This window comes from Schistocerca americana, chromosome 3, assembly GCF_021461395.2.
Source record: "Schistocerca americana isolate TAMUIC-IGC-003095 chromosome 3, iqSchAmer2.1, whole genome shotgun sequence".
In the NCBI taxonomy this organism is placed as follows: Eukaryota; Metazoa; Arthropoda; class Insecta; order Orthoptera; family Acrididae; genus Schistocerca; species Schistocerca americana.
Genome location: NC_060121.1, coordinates 842,487,262 through 842,503,154, shown reverse-complemented (window position 1 = coordinate 842,503,154; position 15,893 = coordinate 842,487,262). Strand labels below are relative to the sequence as shown.

The window sequence follows — 15,893 nt, the reverse complement described above, 5'->3', positions numbered from 1 at the left end:
TTGTGCTCTGTGCAAAATTCTACCAGGCGGCTTCCTCTTTCATTTCTGTCCCCCAATCCATATTCACCTACTATGTTTCCTTCTCTCCCTTTTCCTACACTCGAATTCCAGTCACCCATGACTATTAAATTTTCGTCTCCCTTCACAATCTGAATAATTTCTTTTATTTCATCATACATTTCTTCAATTTCTTCGTCATCTGCAGAGCTAGTTGGCATATAAACTTGTACTACTGTAGTAGGTGTGGGCTTCGTATCTATCTTGGCCACAATAATGCGTTCACTATGCTGTTTGTAGTAGCTTACCCGCATTCCTATTTTCCTATTCATTATTAAACCTACTCCTGCATTCCCCCTATTTGATTTTGTGTTTATAACCCTGTAGTCACCTGACCAGAAGTCTTGTTCCTCCTGCCACCGAACTTCACTAATTCCCACTATATCTAACTTCAACCTATCCATTTCCCTTTTTAAATTTTCTAACCTACCTGCCCGATTAAGGGATCTGACATTCCACGCTCCGATCCGTAAAACACCAGTTTTCTTTCTCCTGATAACGACATCCTCTTGAGTAGTCCCCGCCCGGAGATCCGAATGGGGGACTATTTTACCTCCGGAATATTTTACCCAAGAGGACGCCATCATCATGTAATCATACAGTAAAGCTGCATGCCCTCGGGAAAAATTACGGCTGTAGTTTCCCCTTGCTTTCAGCCGTTCGCAGTACCAGCACAGCAAGGCCGTTTTGGTTATTGTTACAAGACCAGATCAGTCAATCATCCAGACTGTTGCCCTTGCAACTACTGAAAAGGCTGCTGCCCCTGACGGATCACCATCAAACAACTCAGTGCTCAACTTGACATCTCTGTTGGTAGTGCTGTCACAATTGTTCACCAGTTGGGATATTCAAAGGTTTGTTCCCGCTGGGTCCCTCGTTATCTAACCGGACACCATAAAGAGCAAAGGAGAACCATCTGTGCGGAATTGCTTGCTCGTCATGTGGCTGAGGGTGACAATTTCTTGTCAAAGATTGTTACAGGCGATGAAACATGGGTTCATCACTTCAAATCTGAAACAAAACGGCAATCAATGGAGTGGCGCTACACCCACTCCCCTACCAAGAAAAAGTTTAAAGCCATACCCTCAGCCGGTAAAGTCATGGTTACAGTCTTCTAGGACGCTGAAGGGGTTATTCTGTTCGATGTCCTTCCCCATGGTCAAACGATCAACTCTGAAGTGTATTGTGCTACTCTTCAGAAATCGAAGAAACGACTTCAGCGTGTTCGTAGGCACAAAAATCTGAACGAACGTCTCCTTCTTCATGACAACGCAAGACCTCACACAAGTCTTCGCACCCGAGAGGAGCTCACAAAACTTCAGTGGACTATTCTTCCTCATGCACCCTACAGCCCCGATCTCGCACCGTCGGATTTCCATATGTTTGGCCCAATGAAGGACGCAATCCGTGGGAGGCACTACGCAGATGATGAAGAAGTTATTGATGCAGTACGACGTTGGCTCCGACATCGACCAGTGGAATGGTACCGTGCAGGCATACAGGCCCTCATTTCAAGGTGGCGTAAGGCCGTAGCATTGAATGGAGATTACGTTGAAAAATAGTGTTGTGTAGCTAAAAGATTGGGGAATAACCTGGTGTATTTCAATGCTGAATAGAACAACCCCTGTTTCAGAAAAAAAAATGTGTTGCATTACTTATTGAACTGCCCTCGTAGAAACTCCACGAAACGTGTAGAAGGTCGCTGCGTGACAGTACTGCAACTTCATAATGAATACAGCGCGTGGATGCATTAATTATCGTTTAATCCTGATATAAGTGGATGTCTAAACCTAGAGCAAAGTCATGACGAAACCTGCGTCCCCTAAAAGAATACTATGGGGCTGGAGATATCCCTCGTGTAAGGCAGGAAGCTCTTCTAACACCTGTAGTAGTTTCAACCTCATATTACTATATCGAATAGAATGCCGTGAGACTGATGCGTGGCTACCAGACCTACTGTGTTGGTGGAAGTGGGAAGGGAGTTAAGAAGTAAAAATATGCACTATTCTAAAACTTCCCAAACATATTCATTTACGACTTAAGTCGCAAATCCTACAGTGGGGGTAAGATACCCCTATTTCAGAGAAATCGAAAAAGTTGTAGCTTGAATCCACGCAGATATACTCTAGAGGAAAGCACCTGCCAACTGAAGCTATAACCTAGTCATACAAGACCTACCTTCGGATTACGGTCAGGTTCCTTGCAAGGGGGACGGGGCTGAACTGCTCATCTTGTAATCTTTGCTAACAGAATGAAAGAAGCCTGTCAGGAATTTTATAGAGAGTAGGAGAAGTAAAGCTGGCCCGGAAAATATTTCATGCACCTTAAGATAGACAACCCAGCGTATATCATCCACCTTGGGAGTAGGTTATGTAAATTGGGTTGCTAATCTTAACATAAATTGGGTTGCTTATCTTAACGTGCATGAAATGTTTTCCAGGCCAGTTTCATTTTAACCACCCTGCATATCGTTATTGCAAATAAATAAAGTTTCATACCTTTGGTTAGCGTTGAAATCAGTCGCTAGGTGTAGATTTGAGTTGTGGTTTGATACAAACAAGGCTTGTCACTACTGTGAACCACACAGTAACCAAGATGGACGCTAATTAGATTTTAGCAAATATTCTGCAAACTCTCGTACACGTTGAGATTCTTTAATTTTTTTAAATTAACTTATCAGTACTTTTTCCAAGAGTAGAATGTGAATGGTGCAAAACATTACAAATTAAATACAGGGTTATTATAATTAAAGATTAACTTTCAAAACGCTGTAGAAATAACACCACCGGTCAGAATGACGTCAAATTGCAACGGAATATTGTCGGAGAAGGGGGAACGTGTGTGGTAGAGAAAAAATATAGTGTGAAAATTGATCAATAGATGGCGCTGTATGTGTCGGAATACGTAAATGAAAACACCTGGCCGGCCGGAGTGGCCGTGCGGTTCTAGGCGCTACAGTCTGGAACTGCGAGACCGCTACGGTCGCAGGTTCGAATCCTGCCTCGGGCATGGATGTGTGTGATGTCCTTAGGTTGGTTAGGTTTAAGTAGTTCTAAGTTCTAGGGGACTGATGACCTCAGAAGTTGAGTCCAATAGTGCTCAGAGCCATTTGAAAACACCTGTCATGCGTACGACCCATTGAAGTTGGTATAAACACGACGCCACACGGCTTTTCCTGCTTTCGCGTTTGCGACTATTTCAATGCAGGATTGTGCTCTGCTTGTAAAGCTGTATTACAAGAATGATGACTGTGCACAAGTCGCTCTGCAGAAGTTCCAGACACTGTAGGGTTTGAAAAAAGGCGTTAGTCGGATGACTGCCATGGGTCTGGAGAAAATGATTCGGAAATTCGTAAAGACGGGTTCTTTTGGTGTGCAACTTGGTAGAGGAAGGAAACGAATTGATTCGATGTCAGAGGAAGCGGTGTCCACAGCAGTGCATGGGGACACGAGTGGTAGTTTTCAAACGTGTAGTGCACGGATAATTGCCTGAACATTGGACATACCCGTGAGCACGGTGCGTAAAATCCTACGAAACATCCTTCTTTGCTACCCATGTGCACGAGATGTTTCTTGTTGACCTGCCAGCAAGAGAGACCTTCCCTTTAGAATTTTTTGCTCGCATGGAAGTGGACAATGACTGGCCGTGGAAGATTCTGTGGACAGACGAAGCCCACTTCCATCTGCCAGGATATTTCAATACACATAATTGTCGAATATGGGAAACGGAAAATCTACACGCAAATCAACCAGTACCACTTCATCCTGACAAGGTCTCTGTGCGGTGCGGGTTTAGGGAATGATTTATCATAGGGCCACATTTTTTCGAAGAGACAGGTGCTTTCGCTCCTGTTACCTGTACCGTCACTGATAAGCGCTTGGAGTGTCTTTTGCACAAACACGGCCTTCGAGCTCTCTAACAGCGTGGATGTGTGGATGCAAGATGGCGCACCTCCACACATTGTAAATCCAGTTAAGCAGCTGCTGGAGCGCCATTTCGGAAATGCTAGAATTATCAGCCGCCATTTCCCTACAGCCTGGCCGTCCCGAACACCTGATCTTAATCCGTGTCACTTCTGGCCGTGGGGCTATCTGAAAAATGTTCTGTTCAGTGTTACGACTGCAAACTTAACTGCATTGAAGGCACGCAGCCGGCCGCGGTGGCCGAGCGGTTTTAGGAGCTTCAGTCCGGAACCACGCGACTGCTATGGTCACAGGTCCGAATCCTGCGTCGGGCATGGATGTGTGTGATGTCCTTAGGTTGGTTAGGTTTAAGTAGTTCTAAGTTCTAGGGGTCTGATAACCTCCGATGTTAAGTCCCATAGTGCTCAGCGCCATTTGAACCATTTGAAGGCATGCATTGCGTAACACATTCTGACATTCTGAACGTGACCCCAGAAACACTTCGATCAGTGGCGGAATATGCTGTTTCTCGATTTCAACTTGTTGCAGAAAACGGTGGACAGCATACTGAACATGTTTTGCGCCAGTCACACGGAAATTAATAATCCGATTTGATTTTGACCGATGCTTTTTATGGGGTTTTTGGCCTCAGGACTATTAAAAGCCGATTTTTCCCATCCGATGTTATATCACACCTGTGCACCAATGCACACTGAGTAGTACAGTTCAACGTCAAACGTTTACCTTAGGCACTGTTGTATGATTAATTTGTCACTTGTAATCGACCACTATTAAATTGTGACGCTTAAAGCGTCATCTATTTCTACATTTTGTAACTATTTATTTTTCTTCTGCCGTACTTTTTCCCCCTTCTCCCATAATATTCCGTTGCGATTTGACGTCATTCTGACCAGTGGTGTTATTTCTACAGCGGTTTGAAAGTTCAACTTTAATTATAACCACTCGGTACTACATACACTACTGGACATCAAAATTGCTACACCACGAAGATGACATGCTACAGATGCGAAATTTAACCGACAGGAAGAAGATGCTGTGATATGCAAATGATTAGCTTTTCAGAGCATTCACACAAAGTTGGCGCCGGTGGCGACACCTACAACGTGCGGACATGAGGAATGTTTCCAACCGATTTCTCATACACAAACAGCAGTTGATCGGCGTTGCCTGGTGAAACGTTGTTGTGATGCCTCGTGTAAGGAGGAGAAATACGTACCATCACGTTTCCGACTTTGATTAAGGTCGGATTGTAGCCTATCGCGATTGCGGTTTATCGTATCGCGACATTGCTGCTCGCGTTGGTCGAGATCCAATGACTGCTAGCAGAATATGGAATCGGTGGGTTCAGGAGGGTAATACGGAACGCCGTGCTGGATCCCAACAGCCTCGTATCACTAGCAGTCGAGATGACAGGAATCTTATACGCATGGCTGTAACGGATCGTGCAGCCACGTCTCGATCCCTGAGTCAGCAGATGGGGACGTTTGAAAGGCAACAAACATCTGTACGAACAGTTCGACGACGTTTGCAGCAGCATGGACTATCAGCTCAGAGACCATGGCTGCGGTTACTCTTGAGGCTGCATCACAGACAGGAGCGCCTGCGATGGTGTACTCAACGACGAACCTGGGTGCACGAATGGCAAAACACCATTTTTTCGGATGAATGCAGGTTCTGTTTACAGCATCATGATGGTCGCATCCGTGTTTGGCGACAGCGCGGTGAACGCACGTCGGAAGCGTGTATTCGTCATCGTCATACTGGCGTATCACCCGGCGTGATGGTATGGGGTGCCATTGGTTACACGTCTCGGTCACCTCTTGTTCGCATTGACGGCACTTCGAACGGAGGACGTTATACACTCCTGGAAATGGAAAAAAGAACACATTGACACCGGTGTGTCAGACCCACCATACTTGCTCCGGACACTGCGAGAGGGCTGTACAAGCAATGATCACACGCACGGCACAGCGGACACACCAGGAACCGCGGTGTTGGCCGTCGAATGGCGCTAGCTGCTCAGCATTAGTGCACCGCCGCCGTCAGTGTCAGCCAGTTTGCCGTGGCATACGGAGCTCCATCGCAGTCTTTAACACTGGTAGCATGCCGCGACAGCGTGGACGTGAACCGTATGTGCAGTTGACGGACTTTGAGCGAGGGCGTATAGTGGGCATGCGGGAGGCCGGGTGGACGTACCGCCGAATTGCTCAACACGTGGGGCGTGAGGTCTCCACAGTACATCGATGTTGTCGCCAGTGGTCGGCGGAAGGTGCACGTGCCCGTCGACCTGGGACCGGACCGCAGCGACGCACGGATGCACGCCAAGACCGTAGGATCCTATGCAGTGCCGTAGGGGACCGCACCGCCACTTCCCAGCAAATTAGGGACACTGTTGCTCCTGGGGTATCGGCGAGGACCATTCGCAACCGTCTCCATGAAGCTGGGCTACGGTCCCGCACACCGTTAGGCTGTCTTCCGCTCACGCCCCAACATCGTGCAGCCCGCCTCCAGTGGTGTCGCGACAGGCGTGAATGGAGGGACGAATGGAGACGTGTCGTCTTCAGCGATGAGAGTCGCTTCTGCCTTAGTGCCAATGATGGTCGTATGCGTGTTTGGCGCCGTGCAGGTGAGCGCCACAATCAGGACTGCATACGACCGAGGCACACAGGGCCAACACCCGGCATCATGGTGTGGGGAGCGATCTCCTACACTGGCCGTACACCACTGGTGATCGTCGAGGGGACACTGAATAGTGCACGGTACACCCAAACCGTCATCGAACCCATCGTTCTACCATTCCTAGACCGGCAAGGGAACTTGCTGTTCCAACAGGACAATGCACGTCCGCATGTATCCCGTGCCACCCAACGTGCTCTAGAAGGTGTAAGTCAACTACCCTGGCCAGCAAGATCTCTGGATCTGTCCCCCATTGAGCATGTTTGGGACTGGATGAAGCGTCGTCTCACGCGGTCTGCACGTCCAGCACGAACGCTGGTCCAACTGAGGCGCCAGGTGGAAATGGCATGGCAAGCCGTTCCACAGGACTACATCCAGCATCTCTACGATCGTCTCCATGGGAGAATAGCAGCCTGCATTGCTGCGAAAGGTGGATATACACTGTACTAGTGCCGACATTGTACATGCTCTGTTGCCTGTGTCTATGTGCCTGTGGTTCTGTCAGTGTGATCATGTGATGTATCTGACCCCAGGAATGTGTCAATAAAGTTTCCCCTTCCTGGGACAATGAATTCACGGTGTTCTTATTTCAATTTCCAGGAGTGTATTTCAGATGTGTTACGGCCCGTGGCTCTACCTTTCATTCGACCTATGCGAAACCCTACATTTCAGCAGGATAATGCACGACCGCATGTTGCATGTCCTGTACGGGCCTTTCTGGATACAGAAAATGTTCCACTGCTGCCCTGGCCAGCACATTCTCCAGATCTCTCACCAATTGAAAACGTCTGGTCAATGGTGGCAGAGCAACTGGCTCGTCGCAATACGCCAGTCACTACTCTTGATGAACTGTGGTATCGTGTTGAAGCTGCATGGGCAGCTGTACCTGTACACGCCATCCAAGCTCTGACTCAATGCCCAGGCGTATCAAGGCCGTTATTGAGGCCAGAGGTGGTTGTTCTGGGTACTGATTTCTCAGGATCTATGCATCGAAATTGCGTGAAAATGTAATAACATGTCAGTTTAATATATTTGTCCAATGAATACCCGTTTATATTCTGCATTTCTTCTCGGTGTAGCAATTTTAATGGTCAGTAGTGTATTTTTATAGTATGAGTTTCACTATTTGCAGTTTTTAAAAATGCAGAAACAAAATTGAGGTCCAGTTTGGGGCACTTCCCTCTACTGCAGTGCAAACTGCCACCAATTTTAATTAACTATAGTAGAAACAAGTATTCTGCTATCATGGGCGTCTGAGCTTATTTGAGCTTCAGTTACCACATCCCAACAGGAGTTGTAACACGGTACAGTGTGACTGTTAAGCGAGTCACGGCCTTGCCAGATACGGGCGTATTGCGCAGCAGCAGTGCACCTGACGCTGCCGTATCACCTGGCGGGCCTTCCCACTGTACGCAACGCCTGAGCCCGCAGACTGGGGGCATCGCTAGCTAGCTGTAACCCCCTCCCTCATACCCCCCCCACTTCCCCCAGCACGAAAAGTTTGGCTGCCATTGTGGTGGGCAGTGGTACAGCACGGGCGGGCGGATGGCCGGCGTGGCGGCTCGCTTGCGGCTCATTAGCGGCCGAGGATGTTTCATTAATTGGTTTAACGAGCCCGCGCCGCGATTGAGACAATGGGGCCAGGCAGCTCGTTAGGCAGATAAGCGGCCGGGGCAAGGCGCGCCCATTGTGTGCGCGGGCCGCGTGCCTTTGTGGCCCCACAATGCGACGCGCCGTGAAATTTCTGCCCGCGACAAGTATTGTTGCCCGTGCGCTGTAGCGAGCCTGTACCGCCGCCTCCCAGCGTGTCTCCTTCTTTTTACTGCAGGGGTTGGCAGCCCTGCCCGTCTGCAGGTGAGCGATCGTCACTGTGTCCAGTGCAGCCAACAGACAACAGGAGAGCGGAGTCCCGCAAAACAGCGTGCACTCTATGGATATGTGCGGATTACAGGCACCGTACACATTACGATGGGGAATGTTGCGGTCGTGTTTAGCAACACATTTGCGTAATCGCTTTGTGTGCTCCGCAAGAGTGGGGAATCTACACGGGGTTTTCCATTCATCTTGAAAACCCAAAATAATTATTTTCTTTTTAATTTTGCTCCTGGACAAAAATTTATCATGCAAACGATGTTTATCTACAAGGGAGACCCGCTCGGTTGGCCGTGCGTTCTAACGCACGGCTTTCCGGGCGGGAAGGAGCGCCTGGTCCTCGGCACGAATCCGCCCGACGGATTTGTGTCGAGGTCCGGTGAACCGGCCAGTCTGTGGATGGTTTTTAGGCGGTTTTCCATCTGCCTCGGCGAATGCGGGCTGGTTCCCCTTATTGCGCCTCAGTTACACTATGTCGGCGACTGCTCCGCAAACAAGTTCTCCACGTACGCGTACACCACCATCACTCTACCACGCAAACATAGGGGGCTACACTCGATTGGTGTGAGACGTTCCCTGGGGGGTCCACCGGGGGACGAACCGCACAATAACCCTGGGTTCGGTGTGGGGCGGCGGAGGGGTGAAGTGGACTGCGGTGGCCGTCGTGGGGTTGTGGACTACTGCGGCTGCGACGGAGACGGAGCCTCTCCGTCGTTTCTAGATCCCTGGTTAACATACAATACAGTACAATCTACAAGGGAGGCATTAACCGGTATGATTCTCTTTCTTGTGTCTTTGTTCCTTACGAAGATATGAACAGCGTGAAACAGAGCAGGCTGACACCCTCCACTTGGTACTACTGCATCCATATTAAGTATTATTCTACGACCTAGGCAGCAAGATAACCAATGGCGGTAGGAGCAAGGAGGATATCAAAAGCAGACTAGCACTGGGAAAAAGAGCATTCCTTACCAAGAGAAGCGTACCAGTATCGTAAATAGGTCTTTATATCGAGGAAGAAATTTCTGAGGATGTACGTTTGCAGCACAGCATTGTATGGTAGTGAAAAATGGGCTGCGGGGAAACCTGAACAGAAGAGAATCGAAGCATTTGAGATGTGGTGCTACAGACTAATGTTGAAAATTGGGTAAACTGATAAGGTAAGGAATGAGGAGGTTCTGCGCAGAATCGGAGAGGAAAGGAAAGGAACACGTGGAAAACACTAACAAGGAGAAGGTATAGAATGATAGGCCATATGTTAAGACATGAGGGAATGACTTCCATGGTACTAAAGGGAGCAGTAGAGGGCAAAAACTGTAGAGGAAGACAGAGACTGGGATACATCCGGCAAATAATTGAGGACGTAGGTTGCACGTGCTACTCTGAGATGAAGAGGTTGGCAAAAGAGAGGAATTCGTGGCAGGACGCATCAAACCAGTGAGAAGAGCGATGACTGAAACAAAATTAATTATTATCTTTACTCATTGTTAACTTTCTAAATTACAGCATCTAGAAAGCACATGTGCTGTACGTACGCCGGCCGGTGTGACCGAGCCGTTCTAGGCGCTTCAGTCTGGAACCACGCGACCGCTACTGTCGCAAGTTCGAATCCTGCCTCGGGCATGGATGTGTGTGATGTCCTTAGGTTAGTTAGGTTTAAGTAGTTCTAGGGGACTGATAACCTCAGATGTGAAGTCCCATAGAGCTCAGAGCCATTTGAACCATTTTGTAGTACGTACGTGAAACAATCAAAACTTTAACCAGAATTTGTTTCGCTGAAATTCATTATTCAGGCTTTTCTGTTAAAAATACCGATTTCATAAGCATAATTGCTTTTGTCGAAAATCGTCTTAATTGAATGTTATTAACGACTGAAAACTTTACTACAATACCAGATAGGAATCTTTGACCGAGCCTTCAGTCTAGTGGAGCATGTTGACAACACTCAATAGGAAGACTGGCATTCCAATCTTAGGGTAACGTATTTCAGTTTCTGTGAAACTAATTAACTTACGAAATAATTTTGATTACAGTTCTAATATGTCCCTTTTGTGCCATCATACGTGTAAGATTCCAGCTTTGACCATTGTACTTTTGTTGCTCTAATGTTTCGGAATCAGAAGACAACTTTCACTTACCGTTTAGGACATTAATAAAGAACCTGGATAATTTTTCGTCGATGGCTATAAATCTAAAAATGGGTTATTCCCAACGCGAATGTATGAAATGGTTTCATGACGTTTTGCATTTTTCTAAACTACTACAAACAGTACTTGTTGAACCCAGTGCTGCTTGTAACATATAGCCCGTCTGAATTAGCAAAATCAAACCTAGCCGTTTTTCGAGACGTTATATTGCTTCCGAAATCACATTATGTTATTGCCCCATTCTTTCTGAGACCGACCTCTACCTCAAAATAGTCCGTCTGGGCTCGGATATTGTGATGACGACAACTATGTGAAAGTTCCGGTCGAGCCATCATACACGAAACACATACAGGGTGACAGCTATTGAGCTATATTAAAAAAAATTGAAATTACAATCTGCGGCGGCACACACTTTATTCAACATGTAAACGTCACTACAGACACTCAGATTTGGGTTGTGACATGTTCGATAGCCTGCTATCATTGGCGATGAACTAACGCAGACGAATAGCAAAATTGTGCATGACCCGCTGAAGTGTCGAAACATCGATTCTGTCGATGATCGATGACCTCCTGAATGATTGTTTTCAGCTCAGCATTGATTTTGGGGGTTATTGCTGCACACCTTGTCTTCAGTTCAGTCCCACAAAAAGGAATCGCATGTGTTCAGATCCGGAGAATATGGCGGCCTATCGAGGCCCCTGCCAGTGGCCTCCGGTTACCCTAGACCCAGAACGCGGTCCTCAAAGTGCTCCTCCAGGACATCAAACAGTCTCCGTCTTGCATGAACCACATCTTGTCACTTTGGATAATGGGGATGAAGTCATCTTTGGAAAGTTGTGGTAAGGTCAATGGGACCAAACTGCTGAGGTCATCGGTCCCTAAGCTTACGCACTATTTAATCTAACTTAGACTAACTTACGCTAAGGACGACACACACACACCCATGCCCGAGCGAGGGCTCGAAACTCCGACGGGGGGGGGGGGGGGGGGGGGGAGCCGCCCGGCCCGTGACAAGACGCCCGAGACCGCGTGGCTACCCCGTGCGGCGAAATCATCTTCCAAAATCTACACGTACCGTTTGGTAGCCAGCGTGCCATCAAGGAATATCGCACCGATTATTCCGTGACTGGACATCCCACACCACGAAGGACGAAGAGCCTTCTCGATCGCGAAATTCGAACTCTCAGTCCCCCAGATGCGCCAATTTTGCTTATTGACGAACCCATCCAAACGAAACTGGCTTCGTCGCTAAATCAACGACAAAGCTGGTACGCAAGCGTATACTAATTTCCATAATGCCCCGCGGTCAATCGTGCAGTTTGAACGTCCTAACGCAAACCGCTCAGAAGTTAACAACGATTTTATTTCATATAGTCAATAATTCTCACTCTGTATGTATCAAAATCAGAGGCCAGCAGTCAAAGCTTTAACGTCATATAATCTAGTCTATTGTATCTTTGCTTCGCAAATCTCTTTCTGAAAAAGTTCGCGCATATCCATCAATCGTATAATACTGCAAGACTATTACATGTTTATACAGTTTTTACTGCTCAGTGTGAACTATCTACATATATGTGCGTTGTTGTATATCATAGTCAAACTTACTGTGTAATTGGAAGCTACCTTTGATATTAAACTGTGAGACTTTGTAGACAAAAGTCCACTGTGGTTGACTTGGCCCTACCAAACTGTTTACTAGAAATGTGGAAGTGTCTACCTGCACACAATTGCTTCCTGTCAAAACTGCTGGTCATCTTACGGTTTACAGTGACAATAAAACTAGAAAAAATCTTAATAGTCAAAAGCTGTGTGGTGAAAATTATTGAAAGTTTTCCCGTAATACCAGTGTTACAGTTGTAACAAATTTAGCACTATGAGACTCCGAGAACTGAAGGTGGTTCTGCTGGTAGGTCACGTCCCAAGCAGTATACTTTCTTTAAGCAGCGCCCTGTATTTTCCATTCGGTAATCTACCTCCTCTCCTCAAGACCTATTCATAAACATATCATCTTCGTGTTAAACATACGTTGTTAAAAACGTAACAACGAAAGTTCATTTGACTCCCGTATTCTGGCATACAGTGCAGGTACCCTAGGTAACGTAGCTCGCCCGATGCCGGCGTTGAGGATGAATAAAAGTAAGCACATGGAAAATGAACAGCGGTCATTCAGTCAACTGTCTTCCGTTGACAATTTGTATGAGTAGAATACACACTGACGGAAAGAAGGCAGATGTGTTACTCTTTGGAGAACGTAAGTTAGTAGAACAGCAACTGCAATGATGTTTTCTTATTTACAAAACAGGTTCATGTAGCATAATACTGTTTTTCACGATATGTTGCATACAGTAAAGGCAGTCCTTGATTAAAAACTGTATAACCAACACGGATTCAGAAAAGATCGTTCTTGTGCAACGTAGCTAGCTCTTTATTCATATGAAGTAATGAGCGCTGTCGACAAGGGATCTCAGATCGATTCCATATTCCTAGATTTCCAGAAGGCTTTTGATACCGTTCCCCACAAGCTACTACTAATCAAATTGCGTGCATATGGAGTATCGTCTCAGTTGTGTGACTGGATTCGTGATCACAGTTCGTAGTGATAGACGGTAAATCATCGAGTAGAACAGAAGTGATATCTGGCGTTCCGCAATTTAGTGTCATAGGCCCTCTGCTGTCCATGATTTACATAAATGATCTAGGTGATAATCTGAGCAGCCCCCTTAGATTGTTTGCAGATGGCGCTGTAATTTACTGTCTAGTAAAATCATCATACGATCAATTCCAATTACAAAATGATGTAGAGAGAATTTCTGTATGGTGCGAAAAGTGGCAATTGACACTAAACAAAGAAAAGTGTGAGGTCATCCACATGGGTACTAAAAGAAATCCGGTAAATTTTGGGTATACGATAAATCGCACAAGTCTAAGGGTTGTCAATTCGACTAAATACCTAGGAATTACAATTACGAGCAGCTTAAATTGGAAAGACCACATAGATAACATTGTGGGGAAGGCGAAACGAAGACTGCGCTTTGTTGGCAGGACACTTAGAAGATGCGACAAACCCACTAAAGAAACAGACTACATTACATTTGTCCTCCTCTGCTGCAATATTGCTGCGGATGTGGGATCGTTACCAGGTAGGATTGATGGAGGACATCGAAAAAGTGCAAAGAAGGGCAGCTCGTTTCGTGTTATCGCGCAATAGGGGTGAGAGTGTCACTGTTATGATACGCGAGTTGGGGTGGGAGTCACTGAAACAAAGGCGGTCTTCTTTGCGGCGAGATCTATTTACGAAATTTCAACCACCAACTTTCTCTTCTGAATGCGAAAATATTTTGTTGACACCCACCTACATAGGGAGAAATGATCATCATAATAAAATAAGAGAAATCAGAGCTTGAACGGAAGGATTTAGGTGTTCCTTTTTCCCACGCGCCATTCGAGTGTGGAATGGTAGAGAACTAGTATGAAAATGGTTCGATGAACCCTCTGCCAGGAACTTAAGTGTGAATTGCAGACTAGCCATGTAGATGTAGATCATCATTACTGGACACGGATGAGTGAATGAACGGTGTGCGTTTTCCTTGTGTTGCTACCTGTCCAACGTCGACTCCAGCAAGTGGACGAATTACTTTACCCCAAGTAATTGAACTGTATGGTAGACAGGAGAGCCAAAGTAAATTTTGCGTTACGTTTTTAATAACATCATGTTCATGCGAAGAGTACACGATGGTATGTTTCTAAACTGATGTTGATGAGAGGTAGCGGATTACCGAATAAAAAATACTGGACGCCGTATAGTCAAGAAGGACCGTAGCTCAAACCTTTATAATGAACGATAAAGAGAAGTACGACGTGTGGCTATACAATAAAAAGAGTATTGCCGTAAAACGTTTTATTTCAAAAACATACATATTTAGTTATTGCCACCCTCAATATACTCCCTTCGTACGAGCGTTGGAACTTAAAGAGTGGCAACTATTTATTTACAGCTCGTACAAATAAATACGTGTTTCGAAGTTTTACTAACCTTCAAAGTAGTCACCACCATTGTGTATAACCCGTTGCCAGCGATGTGAAAGTCGTAGGATACTCTTAGTAGTGCCAGTTGTGTTGACGGTTCGAGCGGCGCGGTCTATTGCCTGACTAAATTGTTGCAGTTCTGACGCGAATGCCGTGAAGTGTTTCCTTCTGTTTAAAAATCGAGTTGAACTTACGAGGGCTTAAGTCAGGGGAGTGCAGTAGCTGGTATAGCACTTAGCAGCAGTCAAACAAATCAGTAACAGCTTGGACTGTACGTGCTTGAGCATTGTCCTGCAAAATGATGGTCAGGTCCTGCAGAAAGTGTCATCACTTCTGTCTCTGAGCTGGTCGTAGGTTGGGTTCCAAAATCCGGGTTCCCGGGTTCGATTCCCGGCGGGGTCAGGGATTTTCTCTGCCTCGTGATGACTGGGTGTTGTGTGATGTCCTTAGGTTAGTTAGGTTTAAGTAGTTCTAAGTTCTAGGGGACCGATGACCATAGCTCTTAAGTCCCATAGTGCTCAGAGCCATTTGAACCATTTGTTCCAAAAATGAACAGCACAGAGACATAAGTGATGACACTTTCTGCAGCCTCACCCGACTTAATTCGACTACATTCCATTATTCTCGTTTTGCTTTTGTTAATGTTCACCTTATATCCTTCTTTCAAGACACTGCGCTCTCCGTTCAACTGCACTTCCAGGTCCTTTGAGATTTGGTCAGCCGGTCAAATGGAGACTCTCAATCCCAACATTGTCAATTACTGACAACGCTGTCTTACTGGAGTACGCTGCGTCCTTGTGTGCTTCACAGTAAATACTCAATATCTGAAGCTGTTCACGTTCCTTAAATACCCTACCAGGCCTGTAACAACACTTAACACGAACAGGACCAGTTCACCCTGGTAGCCGACAGGTGTGGCCGAGCGGTTATAGGTGCTTCAGTTTGGAACCGCGCGACCGCTACGGTCGCATGTTCGAATCCTGCCTAGGGCATGGATGTGTGTGATGTCCTTAGGTTAGTTAGGTTTAAGTAGTTCTAAGTTATAGGGGATTGATGACCTCAGATGTTAAGTCCCACAGTGTTCAGAGCCACTTGAACCAATTCACCGTGGTAGCCGTTCTACGTGTCAGAGAGAATTGCTACTCTAACGTTTGAGGTCTTTATCAAGCAAGCATGACAAAACACATGG

At 46.4% G+C, this 15,893-nt stretch overlaps 1 protein-coding gene across 1 annotated transcript in view; it reads right to left on the bottom strand.

Annotated features, from left to right (window-relative positions):
* The window catches only part of LOC124606431 (putative polypeptide N-acetylgalactosaminyltransferase 9), a 629,702-nt gene that overhangs the window by 328,410 nt on the left and 285,399 nt on the right, over positions 1-15,893 (bottom strand). The gene's annotated exons all lie outside the window — the stretch shown is intronic.